Genomic DNA, 18,264 nt, shown 5'->3' with positions numbered 1-18,264 from the left:
ACAACCAATAACAAGTGAACAAAATATGTTCTATGACGCCAAAAAAAAAAGTGGACACAGTGTTAAGTTCATGTGCCAACTTGGCTAGGTTACAGTATCCAACTGTTTAGTTACACAAGCACTGGCCTATCTATTGTTATTAGAGTATTTTGTAGTTTTAAATCATTAGTCAAGGATTATATCTACAATCAGCAAAGGAGATTGCCTTCAGTGATGAGAAGACTCATCCCATCAGGATTTTAGCAGTCAGAAACAATAATTTCTATTCTAATTCAACCTGCCAGTTTCTCTTGGGGAATTCATTGAAACCTTATTGGAGTTCCCAACATGTGGCTACCCTACAGAATGTGGACTTGTCACATCAACCAATTCCTGTAACAAACATACACATGTACACGACAAACAATGATTTTTAGGACCAGGTGTGTTCCTGAGAAACAGAATCTTAAGGATGAGATTTCTGAGTTGGTTCTGGGGTTTTTGGAATTGGTTCTCTAATCTAATTGAATTAAAAGCCACCAATGATTACTTCAAATGATCAAGATGGCACCGATAGTCTCTGGTATAAGCTGACAATAGAGATACGCAAAATTGTCGGGTGCAGATGAAGCCGAGATCATATGCTTGCTGCAGATATATAGCAAAGCTGTCTCTGTAGGACAGGAACCTGATGTTCTAAAAAGACTAAAATGTTCCAAAGTTCCTTGAGCCTGGGGCAGAAGAAGGCCTTGGGAAACATGTAAAACTTTTTTTTTTAATTTACTTATTTTTTATTTATGACACATAATCACATACAAACACAAACATTCATATCATATGATCATTCCGTTCTTGCTACATAATAACTCACACTATCATCATATAGTTGTATATTCATCATCATGATCACTTCTCTGAACATCTACATTAATTCAGAAAAAGCAACAAAAAGTAAACAGAAAAAAATTCATATGTACCCCTTACCCCTTCCCTTCACTGTTCACCAACATTTCAATCTACTAAATTTATTTTAACATTTGTTCCCCCATTATTTATTTATTTTTAATCCATATGTTTTACTTATCTGTCCATAAGGTAGACAAAAGGATCATCAGAAACAGGGCTCTCACAACCACACAGTCACACTGCGACAGCCATATCATCATTTAATCATCTTCAAGAAACATGGCCACCAGAACATAACTCCACATTTTTAGGCAGTTCCCTCCAGCCTCTCCATTATACCTTAACTAAACTGGTGATATCTATTTAATGTGTAAGAATAACCTCCATGATAACCTCTCAACTCTGTTTGGAATCTCTCAGCCATTGACACTTTTTTTGGCTCATTTCGCTCTTTCCCCTTTTGGTCGAGAAGGTTTTCTCAATCCCTTGATGTTGAGTTCCAGCTCATTCTAGGATTTCTGTCCCACACTACCAGGAAGTGGGAAGGAAGGCCCACACCCCTGGGATTTCTGTCCCACACTGCCAGGAAGGTCCACACCCCTGGGAGTCATGTTTCACGTAGAGAGGGGGAGGGCAGTGAGTTTGCTTGCTGTGTCCGCTGAGAGAGGCCATATCTGAGCAGAAGAGGTTCTCTTGGGGTGACACTTAGGCCTAATTTTAAATTGGTTTAGCCTATCCTTTGCGGGATTAAGGGAAACGTATAACTTTTGACTCATCAGGGCACAGAGAAGCAGATGGTTCAGGCGGTGCTTCCTCCTTCCCCGTTCTTTAGTCCCTATAAAATAAACAGTGCAAACCTCTTGGGGGTCTTTGAGTCTCCATCAGAGCGCAGAGTCCCACCTGGTCCCAGCTTTAGCTATATCTTTGTCTCTTGTCTTTTTTTCTTAATTCCCCATCACCTCCCTTCAGTCCTGACACTAAGCCATGCTACTCATGGCACAAAATATTACCACTGAATATTGCTGTAAAGAGGCAAGCCTATGGGCAACAGTTTATTTGATATCTCACCAGAGCTTTGTAGAGTTAAAAAGTTTAATTATGTTGGCTCGTTGTTCCTTGACATGCTGGATACAACTGTTAAAGAAAGGCATGAGCTCAAGGCTTGAAATTCTCAGCTTAGGTTGAGATACAAAAGTTTCCACATGCACCCTGAAAGAAATTCTTATTTCTTGTAGCCATAGACTTGAGATTTCTAAAAACCAGATCTAGGATCTCAATGTGTGAGTGGCTGAATTACAACATAAATTGAATTCTCAAACTTGCACAGTGTTTCCTGTTAAAGTGAAGGTATAAATAACAATAGGATCCTAAATACTGAAATACAGAAATATGGGATGACAATGATGAGGGAGGGGACATTAAAACCTCAGATTCTAGTATTTCTTGCTAGATAAACCTTTAATGGTCTGCCCTGAGGAATCAGCCATCTTGACTTACCTGAAGAGATTAACTGTGCTATACCTGATAAAGCTCTTACTGCCTCTCTCCTAAGAGCCCTAACACCTCTGTCCAAAAAAAAGTAATCTTGTTTCACCAGATGAAAGTGTAGCAGAATACCGAGATAGCTGGCTTGCAAGTCACTGCTAATTCCTCTCATGACCCATCCCCATTTCCCCTCTTTACTTTCAGTCCAACTAGACTGAAGTTCCAACATGCCCCAAAGGTAAGGTACAAAGTGCAACCCATGAGGAGGTACACCACATTAAAACAGAACTGCATGTTTTTCCCAATTTATATAGACATAGATCAGGAGAATATAAGGAGGGATGGAAATTTAAGGTCTGGGATAAAGGTGGAAGGAATATAATGGTTCGATCAGGCTGAATGTAATGATATGTGTCCACCAAACAGAGATTCTGTATTCAATGTGGTCACTCGAGGGGTTAGAAAGTGCTCTAACACTGTGTTCGGTAGACTTGATCCTTGAAAATGACTGTATAAAGACATAACTTCTACAATGTGACTGTGTGATTGTGAAAACCTTGTGTCTGATGTTCCTTTTATACTGGGTATAGACAGATAAGTAAAAAATATGGGTTAAAAAGACATAAATAACAGAGGGGATAAGGGGTGAAATAAATTGGGTAGATGGAAATACTAGTGATCAATGAGAGGGAGAAGTAAGGGATATTGTATATACGAATTTTTTCTTTTTTCTGGAGTGATGCAAACGTTCCAAAAAATGATCATGGTGATGAATACACAACTAAACAATATGGGAGCCACTGATTTTACACCATGGAATATATGTGTGTGAAGATTTGCCAAAAAAAATTTTTAAAAATTAAAAAGTGCTCTAACAGTTTGTTTGGATGATTGTCTGAAGTACGGAACAAAAGGTGGCCTACACTGCCTGAAGAGGAAATGCCAAAACTGCCCTGCCATAATGTAAATGAGGAGATCAAAGCCTCAGAGAGACTGGAATGTTAAGAGTGGGTTTATCATGTAAGATCTGCTCACCCACCCCAGTAATGTCCAAAGGGCACACCTTTCACCAAGACTGTGAGGCATATATTTGTGACAGCTGTACCATCATCCCTGAAGAGCTCCATGGTTGCTCTTTTCTGTAGGTCAGAGATTACCATGGAAAATGCTGCCACTAAATTTGGACCCTTAAACACAGTGAGGATTACTGGATCCTATGTTGGAAGGAGCCACATGACCTTACCTAATTGCCAAAGACAGGGTGGGCATGGCTACTATAACTGGAGGGCAGAGTCAAAGCAGTAATCAGAACAGTCGGACTCACAGGCCTATGGCATTGGCTAGAAGTGATAAAAAATGGGCAGTCTACTAAATTCTTACTTGATCTGTATAAACAGGAGAGTTCTGGGTCAAGTGAACTAAATCGAACTTGAATTAAAAAACAGAGTCATAGTCCCTCAGTCAATTCCTATACGTGAGTCAGTTTACAGACCTAGAATCCCTTGAATGAAGGGAAGGCTAGGTTCCCCTGGAGAAGGACCCTGCTACAGTGCCAAAAATTTATACTCTTAATCTTCTCCCTAGCCTTCCCCAAAGTGGCCTATGATCATTTACCAGGGTGACTGTGCACTGGGGAAAACAAAACATTGAAACGTTCTAGGGATTATTAGACACTGACTCTGAAGTGACATTAATTTCAGAAGATCCAAACCATCATTGTGGTCCACCAGTCAGAACAAGCTTATGGAGGTCAGATGACTAATGGAGTTTTAGCTCAGCTGCTTCTCAGACTGGGTCTCTGAACCCACTCTATGGTTATTTCGCCAGTTCAGTAATTTGTAATTAGAAGAGACATACTTAGCAACTGGTAGAATCCCTACATTAGTTTTTTGACTTTTTGATGTGAGGGCTACTATGGTAAGAAAGACCAAGCGGAAGCCACTAGAACTGCCCCTACCTAGCAAAACAGTAAAGCAAAAGCAATTAATGCATCTCTCCAGAGATTAGTAACACCATCAGGGAACTGAAGGATGCAGTGGTGTTGATTCCCACCCCATTTAAACTCTTCTATCTGGCTTGTGCAGAAAACAGGCTGCTTTTGGAGGATGACAGTGGATATACCATAAAGTTAACCAGGTGGTGACTGAGTGCAGCTCCTGCTGTGTAATAGGTATCACTGCCTGAGCAAATCAACACATTCCCTGGTACGGGATATGCAGTTGCTGATTTGACAAATGATTCTTTCTTTACCTCTTAGCAAAGATCATAAAAAGTTTTCAACTGGCAAAGCCAGCAATACATTTTCACTATCCTACTCGGGGGTATATCAATTGTTCCCGCCATATAATATAATCTAGTCTGCAGGGACCTTGATCACCTTGCCCTTCCACAAAAAATCATTCTAGCCCATTATATTGATCCCTTAACCTGACTGGATCTAGTAAACAACAAGTAGTAGCTACTCTAGACTTAGTGTTAAGGTATTTGCATGTTCCATGAGTGAGAGAGAAATTCATAAAAAAATTCAGGGGCCTTTCACCTCAGTGAAATTTCTAGGTGTCCAGTGATATAGGACATGTCAAGATATCCCTTGTAAGATGAAGGATAAGCTGTTATATCAGGTCCCTCCTACCATGAAAAAAAAGAGGGATAATGCCTAGTTGGCCTCTTTGAATTATGGAGGCAACATATTACTCCATATTCCAGCCCATTTACTGAATGATCCAAAAGGCAAATAGTTTTATGTGGGGACCAGAAGAAGAAGAGGCGCTGCAACAGTTTCAGGCAGCTGTGAAAGATGCTCTATCTCTTGAGTCCAAAGATCCAGTGCATCCAATGATACTAGAAATACCCAATGAAATTTCAGCAGCAAATAGCAATGCTGTTTGGAGAATTTGGCATCACAATATAAACCCTTAGGATTTCGAAGCAAAGCCCTGATACTTTCTACAGATTACTACTTTACTTTGGAGAAACAGCTTTTGACCTGCTACCAGGGCATAGTAAACACCAAACACTTAATCATGAGCCATCATGGTACCATAAGACCTGAGTTGCCTATCATGAACTGGATGTTGTCTGACCCTCCAAACTATAAAGTTGGGTGTGCACAATAGCACTTCATCATCAAATGGAAATGGAATATACACAATCAGGCAAATAAGTAGGCCCTAAAGGCACAAGTTACACAAGAAAGTGGCCACAGTGTCCTTAGCCTCCACTCCTGTCATACTACCTTCTCTTTCCCAGCCCCAATAGCTATGGCCTCTTAGAGAGTGCTCTATGATCAGGTAACTGAAGAAAAGAAAACTCAAGTCTAGTTTACAGATGGCTCTAAATGATACATAGGGACTACATGAAAGTGGATAGTTGAAGCATTATAGGCAAAGGGCCCAGTGGACAGGACTTCAAGTACAACTGGTTGTTCATTTTTCTTAGAAGGAAAAATGACTGGAGGTGCATTTGTATAATAATTCATTGGCTGTGGCCAATGATTTGGCTGAATAGTCAGGGACCTGGAAGAAATATGACTGGAAAATTGCTGACAAAGAGGTCTGAGAGAGAGGTATGTGGACAGACCTTTCTGAATGGGCAAAAAAACATAAGGATATTTCTGTCCCACGTGGCTGTTCACCAGAGAAGGAGTTTAATGATCAATAACCCATTCTGTGATACCAGCTGACATCTTTCGCCAGCCACTCCTGCCAATGTCCAATGGACTCATGAAGAGAGTAGCCATTGAAGGGTGTGTAAGGGTAGTTCAGTGGTAGAATTCTTGCCTGCCACGTGGGAGACCTGAGTTCGAGTCCCAGTCCATGCACTTCCCCAAAAAACAAGCAAGAAAAACAAACGAAAACCCAATAAATGGTGCTGCAATAACGGGATACTCACATGTGGTTGAAATATGACACCACACAGCATACCAAAAAAAATGTAGCCAGGATGGCAGGGATGGAGATTATGCACGGGTTTAGCAACATGGCCTTATACTCATTGACACTGACCTGGCTATAACAACTGCAGAGTGTCCAATGTGCCAGCAGCAGTGACCAACAGTCCCCAGTATGACACCATTCTCTGAAGTGATCAGCCTGCTACCTGGTGGCAGGATTACACTGGCCCACTTTCATCATGGAAGGGGAAGAGTTTTCTTACTGGAACAGACACAAACTCCAGATGTGGATTTGCCTTCCCTACACTCAATGCTTCTGTCAAAACTACCACCCATAAGCTTACAAAATGCCTTCTGCACCATCACAGTATTCCACACAGCACTGCTTCTAATCAAGGACCATACATTTTACAGCAAATGAAGTGCAGGAGTGGGCAAATGGTCATGGAACGAACTGTTCGTACCATGTTCCCCATAATCCTGAAGCAACTGGACTGACGGAATGGTGGAAAGGCCTTTTTTGGGGGGGGGCATGGTATGGGAATCAAACCCGGGTCTCCCGTGTAGAAGCTAAGAATTCTACCACTGAATGGGAATGGCCTTTTGAAAACTAATGTTGGTGCCACACTGGATGGCAACACTTCGCAGGGCTGGAGTCATGTACTCCAGGAGGCTATACAGGCTCTAAAAATCAGCATCCGCTCTATGGTGCTTTTTCTCCCATAGCCAGAATTCACAGGTCCAGGAATCAAGGGATGGAAATGGGAGTGTCACCACTCTATTGCCTGTAGTGAACCACTAAAAAACTTTTGTTTCCTTTCCCCAAAAGCTTAAACTACAGGTCTTAGTATCAAAAGGAGGAATGCTTTCACTAGGAGATAAAACAATGATTTCACTGAGCTCAAAGTTAAGACTACCACCTGACCACTCTAGGCTTCTTATAACACTGAATCAGCAAACAAAGAACAGAATTAATGTACTGGCAAGGGTGACTGATCCTGATTATAAAGGGGAAATAGGATTGTACTACACAATGGAGGTAAAGAAGAGTTTGCATGAAACACATGAGACCTCTTAAGGCATCTCTTAGTACTACCACACCCTGTGATTAAAGTCAATACAAATCTGCAACAACCCAATCCAGGCAGAACTACTAATGGCCCAGGCACCTCAGGAATGAAGGTTTGGGTCATCCCACCAAGGAAAGAACCAAGACCAGCTAGGTGCTTGCTAAGGGAAAAGGGAATATGGAATGGGTAACAGATATGAGCTATATCCATGTGACCACTTGTAGAAACAAAGACTATTACGTTATGAATATTTCCTCCTTGTTTTGCAATGTGTTTGAATATATACATAAGGCAAATACATTTGTTTTCTTCTCTATCTTATTCCCTCATCATATTCATATTAACATTATGTCATAGTATTTAAGTTACATCAATTTTAAGAATATTACCCTAGGATTTGCATCCTCTTCTGGGGAAAGAATTAGTATGTTTCTAGTTTGTATATGAGCAGTGGAATTAACTTAGAGGAAAGCATGACTACTGTTTTTATTAGAAATAAAGTGTGGTTTAAGAAGATATGTATGCATAACTGCTCTGGTAGGCAGGGCAAGATGGTGGCATAGGGAGGTGTGGAATTTAGGTAGTCCTCTACAGCAGCTGGTAAATAGCCAGGAACTGTATGCAACAACTATTCAGGAACTGGACATACAATATACACCATTCTGGAATGGGTGAAAGGGACAAGACCACAGCACAGAACTGTAGGTATAACCCCCAAATTACAGAGGTTGGTGCCCCTCCCCACTGGCAGAGCAGGTTGTGTTGGAGACTCCCCAGTGGGAAAAATAAGCAATCTCTACTGGGAGCAAGGGAAAGTAGCTCAACCAATCCCAACTGTGGCTTTAATTTAAAAACCAGACTGCTAAATACCAGCTCCAAGCACAAATAAACCCAGGGCAAGCAGGAAAGGAACCCTGAGATCTCTCCTGGGGCTGAGGTGGGAGCAGGTAATAGAGGATTTTGGAGTCAGTTGTTGACTGGTGAACCTTGGGGAGCTCTGAAAAGGGATTTTTTTTTTTTAACTATACTAAGCAGCGCATTAGAGAAAGCCTCAGGCATTTTCAATTGTCAGCACTCACCCAGGCAAGGGCAGGGTTTAGACAGGTCTGAGGACAAAGTAGCTAGTCAAGTGAAGGAGATAATTCCCTAAAGGGCCTATCTTTCCTGGACTCAGCTCAAGAGGCAGCCCTCATTCAGAGAATACAGACCCCAGGGACTAATAAACAGAAACAGCTTAAGCTTACCTTCTACCTCAGTGTCTGTCTCCATCATGCCCTGGCCTCTGTCTCCAGCATGCTCTCATTAGGGCCAAGGTCTGCTGAGAATTAAAAGCACTGCACCACTGTACACCAGTGGGGAGCTGTGGGCTGACACGCACCACCTGCTCGACAGGATAGGAAAGCACACAATTTGGAGGCCTCACGGGAAATTCTGACAACCTGCTGGTCTTATCCTCAGGGGAATTTACTGATCACCCCTTCCTCCTGAGACCTGGGCCTGTGGGGTCTGGGAAAATCTGATTGGAGTCAGTCATATCTGGGGAGATCCTCCTCAAAAAAAATTCCATATAGACAGGGTAAGAACCAAAAAACAAGAGCTGAAAATTTCTGACTAGTTAAACAGAAGCATTTTAGAGACCTAGAATAATTTAAACCGAATGCCAAAGACCAGACAGAGAACAAAGTCAACCAATGTGAAAACGACCTCCAGAATAAACCAATTAAGGAAAGCAGATGCCTAAACAACAGCAAAAAATTCCAAGTCATACTAAGAAAAACAAAGATACAGCCTACTGGAGTTGAAACAACTCGTTAAATATGTCAAACAAACATGTTAAATCAAATATATGAGTTGAGGTAAGATACAGCAAAAGAGATAAAAGTATAAAGACAACACTGGGTGACCACAAAGAACTCGAAAGTTTGAAAAAACAAATGGAAGAATTTATGGGAATGAAAGGCACACAACAGAGACAAAACAGATCTGAAGAGGCAGAAGAAAGGATTAGTGAACTAAGGGACAGAACATCTGAAATCCTACACACGAAAAAACAGATAAGGAAAAGAATGGAAATACATGAGCAGGGCCTCTGGGAATTGAATGACAATAAATATACATGTTATGTGTGTCCCAGAAGAAGAAAAGGGAAAAGGGGTAGAAAGAATAATAAAGGAAATAATCACCAAAAATTTTGCAATTCTTATGAAAAACACTAGAAGAAAAGATAGAAAATAAAGACCGGGACTGTATAACTTAGCAAATCCTAGAGTGGGCAATGATGGTGATTAAATTGTACAAATATAAGAACGCTTTTACTTGGGGGAGAACAAATGTTTATCAACACTACAAGGCATTGAAAATGGGATAGTATATGGCAAAAACACAATGAATGCAAACTAGGGTCTATGGTTAACAGTAACATTGTAATATGCTTCCATTAAATATAACAAAGTTGATATACAAAAGCTACATATCAATAGAAGGGGAACATGAGGGTGGGGTATGAAATTTTGGGGTGGTGGCAGTGTTTCTTCTTTTTTTTTTTATTTTCCTTTTTTTTTTTTCTTTTCGTTGCAGAAGAAATGGAAATGTCCTCATATAGATTGTGGTGGTGAACGCATAACTATGTGATTATACAGGGAACCCCACTGACTGCTGACTTAGGATGTATCATATGGTGTGTGAGTAAAAACATTTAAATAATAAACAGAAAGACGTGTTGGAGAAAATGTAGAGAGATATACCTACTCACTGTGGCTAGGGAAGCAGAATGGTGCAGCCACTCTGGAGGGTAAGTGATTCCACAGGAGGCTAAGCATAGCGTTGCCATATGATCCTGCAAACCCGTTATTAGGTATATACTTGAGTAAGAATAAAACTAAGTTTAGCTCTCACAAAGGTGACACATGCGGGGAAACAGGAGGGCCTCTGACGCAAGCTTAGAACTGATGCCAAATCCTTGTCCAGCATTGTTAAAAATGTAAAATATAATTAAAGGGGGAAACTTCAGCAGGAAGTTCAAATTAGTTAGAGTTCCAGGATAGGCTGTAACCTCTGGAGTATCCAATCAGTGGAGAAACAGGGGAGGGTCTGTGGGTAAGGCACAGGTATAACCGTCTCGGTGTTTATTGTTTGGCACACCAGCCACCATTTTGTGTTTGGCTAGGCACCCATTATTGCAAGATAGTGAATAAATTCTTTTCTCCTCCACAATTGGATAAGCGTTTGTTGTCCTTCAGGTATAGCATTCTTTTTAACACGTGGAAGAACTGAAAGCACGGGCACAAATGGACACTTGCACACTGGTGCTTATGGCAGCAGTACTGATAATTCACAACAGATAGAGGTGGCCTAAGGATACATCGACTGATGGATGGAAGGGAGAACTGTAGCATATACATACAATAGAATATTGAGCAGCTCCAAAAGGAATGAAGTTGTGGGGCCTGCAACTAGGTGAACCTTGAGGACAGTATGTTGAGTGAAATAAGCCAAGAACAAAAAGACAAATATAATGCTTCACTAATAAGAACTAACTACTATGTGCAAACTCTGTGAGAGAACTGAATTCAAGAGTGCAGGTTACCAGGGGAAGGCTTATTGCAAAGGTTCCTAGATTGTGAACTCTTAACAGCAGCCACATCTCTTTCTGAGTTGTAATGGTCATCTCTACATTCTAAGATGATAAGCTCTTTTTGTATAACCTGGTCATTCCCTCCAACTTTCAGGTATCTGTTGTAACACCTGAGACTCAGTGCTAGAGTCCTGCAGCTATGCAAGTCAGCATTACCCCTTACAGCAACTGTTCAAAAAGTTGAAAAAGAGATCAGACTTCAATTACAGATATGAATGAACAAGACCTGGTTAGGACTAAGGTAAATCAATTTAAAAGGTAAAGGATGATACTGAGTATACTTTAAGACTTCAACTTCTGTGTGAGACCAAAGGCAGAGACGTTGTATTTTCTATAGCACACTATCTAATTTAACTAATACAGTCAGTTTATTTGAACACCATAATGGCGTGGAACCTTGAATAGGGAATGAGATCTTGTTAGTTTGTACAGGTTAATGTGATGCCCAAATATATTACAGAGTAATCTGGGCAGAAAATAAAAAAGTTTTTGCAAAGTCCCCTTGAGGGACTGAGAGAAAAGGTGGAAATATTAAACTTTCCCACATGAGGAATTCCTGATATTCTTGCAAGCATTGGGAACTATCAATTTAATAGGCTGAGCCTTTGATCTTGGGGCTTGCCCTTGTGAAACTTATTCCTGCAAAGGAGAAGCTAAGCCTACTTACAATCATGCCTAAGTGTCATCTCCAGAGAACCTCTTTTTGTTGCCCAGATGTGGCTTCTCTCTTAAAGCCCACTCTGCCGGTAAACTCACTATCCTCCTTCTATATGAGACATGACTCCCAGGGCCATAAATCTCCCTGGCAATGTGGAACATGAATCTCAGGGATGACCCAGGGCCCAGCACTATGGGACTGAGAAAGTCTTCTTGACCAAAAGGAAGAAGAAAAATGAAACAAAATAAAGTTTCAGTGGCTGAGAGATTTCAAATAGAGTCATAAGGTCATTCTGGAAATCATTCTCATGCACTATACAGATACTGCTTTTCAGTTTTTAGTGTTTTAGAAGAGCTAGAAGGAAATACCTGAAACTGCTGAACCACTGATTCTTGAAAATGACTGCATAACTATATGAATTGCACAGGAGGGCTGTGTGATTGTGAAAACCTGTGACTGACATCCCTTTGTCCGGTGTATGGACAGAGGAGTAAGAAAATAAAGACAAAAAATAAATAATAGGGGGGAAAAGTGTATGGGTATTGTTTATTTTTATTCTTATCTTCATTTTTTTTTTGGAGTAATGAAAATGTTCAAAAACTGACTGCTGGTGATAAACGTGCAACCACATGATGATACTGTGAATGACAGATTGCACATTTTGGGTGATTATATGGTATGTGAATATATCTCAATAAAATTGCATTTTAAAAAAAGGTAAAAAAAAAAAAAAAAAAAGAAGATATGTATGGCTACCAAGTTGACAAGGGGTGGACTGTGATGGTTAAGTTCAGGTGTCCAGTTGTTTGGTCAACCAAGCAATGGCCTGTTACTCTTACGGTATTTTCTGGATTTAAATCATGAGTCAGCTGATTGCATCTATGGCTAATTACATCTACAATCAACAAAGGAGACTGCCTGCAGCAATGACAAAAGTTTCATTCAATCAGTTGTAGTTCTTAAAGGGAGAACTGATGACTTCAACAGTGAAATAATTTCTATCTCTACTTCAGCCAGCCAGCTTCTCCTGGGGAATTCATCAAAACCTTCATCAGAGTTCCCAACTTGCTGTCTGCCACACAGAATATGGGCTTGCCAATCCCCAAAACTGAAAAAGTCAATTCCTATAATTCTCATATTTATATACATATACACAAAACACCCAGCTTCTTGCATGACCTGGGTCATTCAGTATTTTAGCTAATCTCACTAAGGAAGGAGGACTGTGCAGATGGTCAATATATGTAAAAGACCAGACCATTCTCTGTAGGATGTTAATCTATACCCTACCTCCTTCCTGAAGTCCTTGTGATGTTTTCATGTTTACTATTATCTACAAAGCAACCTATAATCCTTCCCCTGTGCATATGAACTCTAATCAATCCTACCCTTGTGTCACAAGACCCCTCTGCTGCATCCATGTTCTCATACTCAGTGGAGTCTTTATCTCAGGCCCCTATAACTGGCCCTGTTGATACCCGAATAAGTGCACCTGAGCTCTGAATCTACGCATCTTCGGAGCAACTTGATTTCCTGATTAGTTTCCTTCTTTACTCCTGTAAGTCAATTCCTAAAATAAAGTTTATGTCTCAGTCCATTCCATATCCTTCCTTTGGTCTCTGGGCTGGAAAAGTCCCTGCGGGCTGGGACAATAAACCATTCCCTTATCTAAAGATAATCCAGTCATTTTCAACTATAACGAAAAATGTTACAAAAGGATTGAATGCAAAGTAAAAACCATCTTAAGGTTCTAAAACAGTGGTTCTTCAACTTTAAAGTACATAACAGTCTGGAAAGCTTGTTAATCAAATACATTCCTAAGTCCTAGTCCTAAAAACTATAACAGCAGGCCTCAGGCGGGGTCTAGGAATTCACCCTTTATTCCTTTTCATTCCATAACTGTCCCATTGGACCCAATTTTAATTTTTTTCGTTTCTTTTTTGAGAAGCTCTATTTCATTGTCTTTTAGTAACTTAGAGGCCTCCCAAAGAACAGAGAACTTTTTTTCTTCAAAAATGGAACAAAATTCATCCTTTCTTACAAACACCATATGGTTTCACTGAACGCTTTTATAAACCTAAGTATTATTATGAGATCTTGGTCAGCTTACTTTTCATACATCTTAGAACTTTTTGATATTTTACAAATCCAGGAATTATTTAATCAATATTCACATGATATTCCCAACCATGATCAAAATGGCTAAGATAACAACAAAAAAATACAATCACCTAAAACGATGCAAAAATGAAATAGGTCACCATCCTTCATTCCATCACCCAAATTATTGCACCTACTTTCAAATTGGAGACACCATTTTTGTAGCTTTTTTTTTTAGCTTTCATGAGAACTGTAAAAATTTTGAAATTTTTAATTTTCTACCCATGACAGCAAAAAGAAAACTAAGGTTGACATTTATTAAACAAATCAGAAAATGAATTTCCAGAGACAAAGAGCCACACTCTAGATTCTGAAGATGATGAGGAAATTAATAACATATGCAATATCTCAAGACTATGAGTTTTTAGATGAAAATATACAAAATTGGAATCTCTCAAACTTAAGAGATAAGTAAATATTATCTCTAATAAAAAAAATATGGTCTTGACATTACCATTTTCTTTCACCTTCTATTATATCATCAAATTTTTATAACATCAAAATTTACTCAGTACAGGGCGGGCCGCGGTGGCTCAGCGGGCAAAGTGCTTGCCTGCCATGCCGGAGGACCTCGGTTCGATTCCCGGCCCCAGCCCATGTAAAAAAAAAAAACAAACAAACAAACAAAATACAATAAAACAAGAAAATGTTTAAAGATGTTTCCCTTTCTTCCTTCCTTCCTTCCTTCTCTCTGTCTTTCCTTCCCTTCCTCCCTCTCTCTTTAAAAAAAAAAAAAAAAAATTTACTCAGTACAGTTCGCAAGTGGCCAAAGGAAAGCAGGTCTGTATTCAAAAATGATTGGAAGCAGCACATGGATAAACAAAATGTGGTATATACACACAATAGAGTACTACTCAGCCTTAAAAAGGAATGAAGGGCCAGCCTTTCCAGAACCTCAACTAGTTCCATACCTCTATTCCATATTATTGAAAGCCCTTAACATGAAAAAGTCAGAATGGATATAGCCCAAACACCCCTAAAGAATGGAAGAACAATTAAAGCAGAAGGTGGAGTTATAACAGAGAAGATAGGATTTAATGAGTAAGAATGTTGAATCATTATATATTTCTTTTAGTCTCCAGTGTCTTGGAGCAGCTAGAAGAAAAAACCTAAACCTGTGGAACTGTAATCCATATCAAACCCTGAAATCTGTTCTATAACTACTTGGTGCAGTATGCTTTGAAATTTATTGCTTTTTTTGCATATGTTATTTTTCACAATAAAAAATAAAAATAAATTTTTTTTAATTTTAAAAAAGGAATGAAGTCCTGATATATGCCACTACATGGATGAACCCTGAAATAATAGAGTGAAGTAAGTTAGACACAAAAGAACACACTACATGATCCCACTTACATGAAATAACCAGAACATGCAAATGCATAGAGACAGAAAATAAGGTATGGGGGGGGGCAGGGACTGAATAGGAGCAGGAGTTAATGGGTGTAGGATTTCTGTCCAGGATGATGAGAAAGTTAGATGGTGGTGAGGGTAGCACAATACCTGTGAAATGGTATGCTTGGAAGTGGCTGAAATGGGAAAGTTTATGTTGTATTTTTGTTCCCACAATTTTCAAAAAAGAACTAAGGAGACAATGACAAATGAATACATGATTCTGGACTGGCTCTAATAATGGAGAAGAAAAGGCCCAAAAGAACATTACTGGGACATGTGAAAAAAATGTAACATAGACTGGAAACTTAATAAATGTTAAAGTTCTTGAACTTATATAACTGTACTTACAGTGATCACAAGCGAATAGCCTTGATCTTAGGAAATGTACATGAGACTATTATGTTCAAAGAGCAATTTTTTAAGATATCCAGGGAAATTCTGATGATTAGCCACTGAGAAATATGGCCATATGAAATCTACTCTTTGTAGAATATTTCTTCTTATCCATAAGATTCCATTTCTCACCTACTGGATTGGACTGGCAAAAATCCAAAATTTGACAACACACTCTTGAATTTAGCCTTGGGAATTTAGCCTTGGGAAACACTCCCTTCCCATACTAGTGGGAGGCTAAACTCATACAACCCTCATGAATCTGCAATATCTACCAAAATTATAAATGTAGATATTCTCTGACCCAGCAATACCTCTACATGTTAAGCTACAAATAAAGTTGTGCCTGTAGGAAGTGACAAATAGATGTTTACTCACTGCCATACTGATTTTAACAGCAGAACAATGGAAACAAATGAGAAGTTCTCTATGTGCTGACATTGAAAGAGCACCAAAATACCATCAGTACCCGAAAAAACGAAAGGTTCTATGTAGAGCAGTAAGCTTATATTTGAGATAAGAGGATGGGAAAAGAATATTTATGTGATATTTGTATACGTATAAATACCCCTGAATGAATACTTAAGACATGTTTTAACAGTTGGTTGCCCACAGTAAGGGAAAACAGTTGAATGGAGGCATAGACTGGGTGAATTTCATACTAAAGACTTCTTTACTTGCTAAATTTTGACCCATACGACTGTATTATCTTACCAAAAATGAAATAAGGTTACCGAAAACTGTTAACAGCACTTGGAAAGAAATTAATAAATGTTACTATAACTATTACTAGACATGAGAAAGTACTGTAAGGTTGTTAGGGACAGTCGTTTTCATTTTAGGAAATTTAGGCATTTACTGGCCCAAAAAGGTACCTCAGTTTAGCAAAGACAGGGAAAAAGTCATTCACCCTCATTTTAGGGAACTGTTTTACTAAACAGTATATTTAACTATTAGTAAATTTTTCCCCTTTGGGGCATGGCTTTTAATATCCTTTCTTACAATGTCCAAAACATACGTAAAAAGTTTTTCTGCAAAAGTTTAATTTGGATTACAATGGAGTAACTACTTCCTTAGTTATTCCACTTCCTTAGTTTTATTCTGTGGCACATATCACTTGATCTATAATATATATATACACTATTTGCTGCTCAAACGCTTAGAGAACTAAGACGGTAACGAAATTGAGACTTTTTTTTTTTTACTGTTTGCCCTCAACCTGAAATTTAAAAAAGGAAAGAATGAGGCAAACTTGAGTCTTAATCTATCACTTATATACATTTCAGGAAAATCAAATGAACAAGAACTGCAACATATTCTCAACGCAATGTTTCTTTTTAATCAGCTGTCTTCTCTTTGGATCAAGTGAATGTTGGAGTCTGGTAAACCAAGGGCACTTTCTAAGTAACGTCCTTATATAATACAAAACATAAACAAATCAAAGATAGAAAATGTGCATGCAGACAATCCATACGGACTAGATATACCTAAAATTCCTTTCAAAAAACCAGTACATTAGAAAACTCCCCAGTTCAGTAATTCCACCTGGATGCGAATAAAAACTTTCCACATCCCTGTGCCTTCACTTTCCCACTATTCCAATGAAATCCTGAAACGAAAGCTCTGAGTCACCAGCTCTCAAGGGATATTTCCTCCTGAACACACCCTGCTGGAAATGTTTCTCCATTTCCAACTTCTCCAGAAAGAAGCGCGGAGTGTACAACCCCACCCCCTCCCCCTTCCAGAAAGTCGAGGCTTCGCCCACTAAGCAAACACCTCCTTCCTCCTAGCAAAGCTGGGACGCTCCCGCCGACCAGCCGCCGAGGAGGGGAATTAAGTACAGCCCCGAGAACGCGGAACCCGTGACCGACCGCAAGCACCCGCTCTCCCGTGATCTTACCCCGGAGGAACAAAAAGGCTCGCCAGGGGCGGTCCGAGGGTCCCACAGCCAGCTGCTGTGCCCAGCCGGACCGGGACCCCAACCCGCAGGAACCCTGCTGGCAGAGGGCCCCGGCCGCAAACTTCCGCCCCGGGCCCGGCAAGGCGAGGGGAGGGCGCGGGCTGGGCGCAGGGCCCGTAGAGCAGAGGGCGCCGCCGCCGCCCCCCGAAAGCCCCTGACCCAGGACGCTCTCTCCAAGGGACCCGGAGTCCTCTCGTATCCGCGCCCGGACCGCCCCGAGCCCCGAGCCGCTCACCTGGGCCGCAGGACCGCAGGACCGCAGGACCGCTCGCCGACACCCTCTCCTCGCAAGACTTAGAAACCTGAGGGCAGGAAAGCGACGCGCGCCGGGGGAGCCACCCGCCAGCCCGGAGCGTCACGGCGCCGCCCCCGCCTTCCGTCCGCGCGTGCGCGCCACCGCCATCAGCTGACCCGGTCGCTGGGCAACCGGATTGGGGGCGGGGTGGGGGCGGCACTAGCTGCCCCGCTGCTGGGGTCCCCGCCCCCCTCACGTCGCCTTCAAAGAAAGAGAGTCCCGAGGTCCCGGGCCTCCTCCCCCAGCCTGTGACTTCCCCACTGCGGTCTGTGTCACTAACTCCGCGCTGCCTCCCACGCCGTTTCGCAACTCCTGTCCTGTTTCTCTATTGCTTTTTTCTCTTTTATTACTCTGGGCAATGTCAGAGCGAACGTTGGTTGGCTGTTGAAGGCATGTCTGGTGTGGCACAAAAGCAATAGCCGGATCCTAATACAACT

General features: G+C 40.8%; 1 protein-coding gene across 2 annotated transcripts in view; it reads right to left on the bottom strand.

Annotated features, from left to right (window-relative positions):
• Positions 1-17,901, bottom strand: part of SDCBP (syndecan binding protein) — a 50,213-nt gene extending 32,312 nt beyond the window's left edge. Inside the window, exon 1 of one of the 2 annotated variants that reach the window (XM_077166830.1) lies at positions 17,768-17,901. The gene's annotated coding sequence lies outside the window, so the exon portion shown is untranslated. Of the gene's footprint in view, positions 1-1,953; positions 1,975-17,767 lie in introns of those variants that run through there. The other variant, XM_077166831.1, reaches the window with a different exon arrangement.
• Between the last annotated feature and the right edge of the window lie 363 nt (positions 17,902-18,264).

Source organism: Tamandua tetradactyla, chromosome 6 (assembly GCF_023851605.1).
Source record: "Tamandua tetradactyla isolate mTamTet1 chromosome 6, mTamTet1.pri, whole genome shotgun sequence".
Lineage (NCBI taxonomy): Eukaryota > Metazoa > Chordata > Mammalia > Pilosa > Myrmecophagidae > Tamandua > Tamandua tetradactyla.
This window is presented reverse-complemented; position numbering and strand designations above follow the sequence as displayed.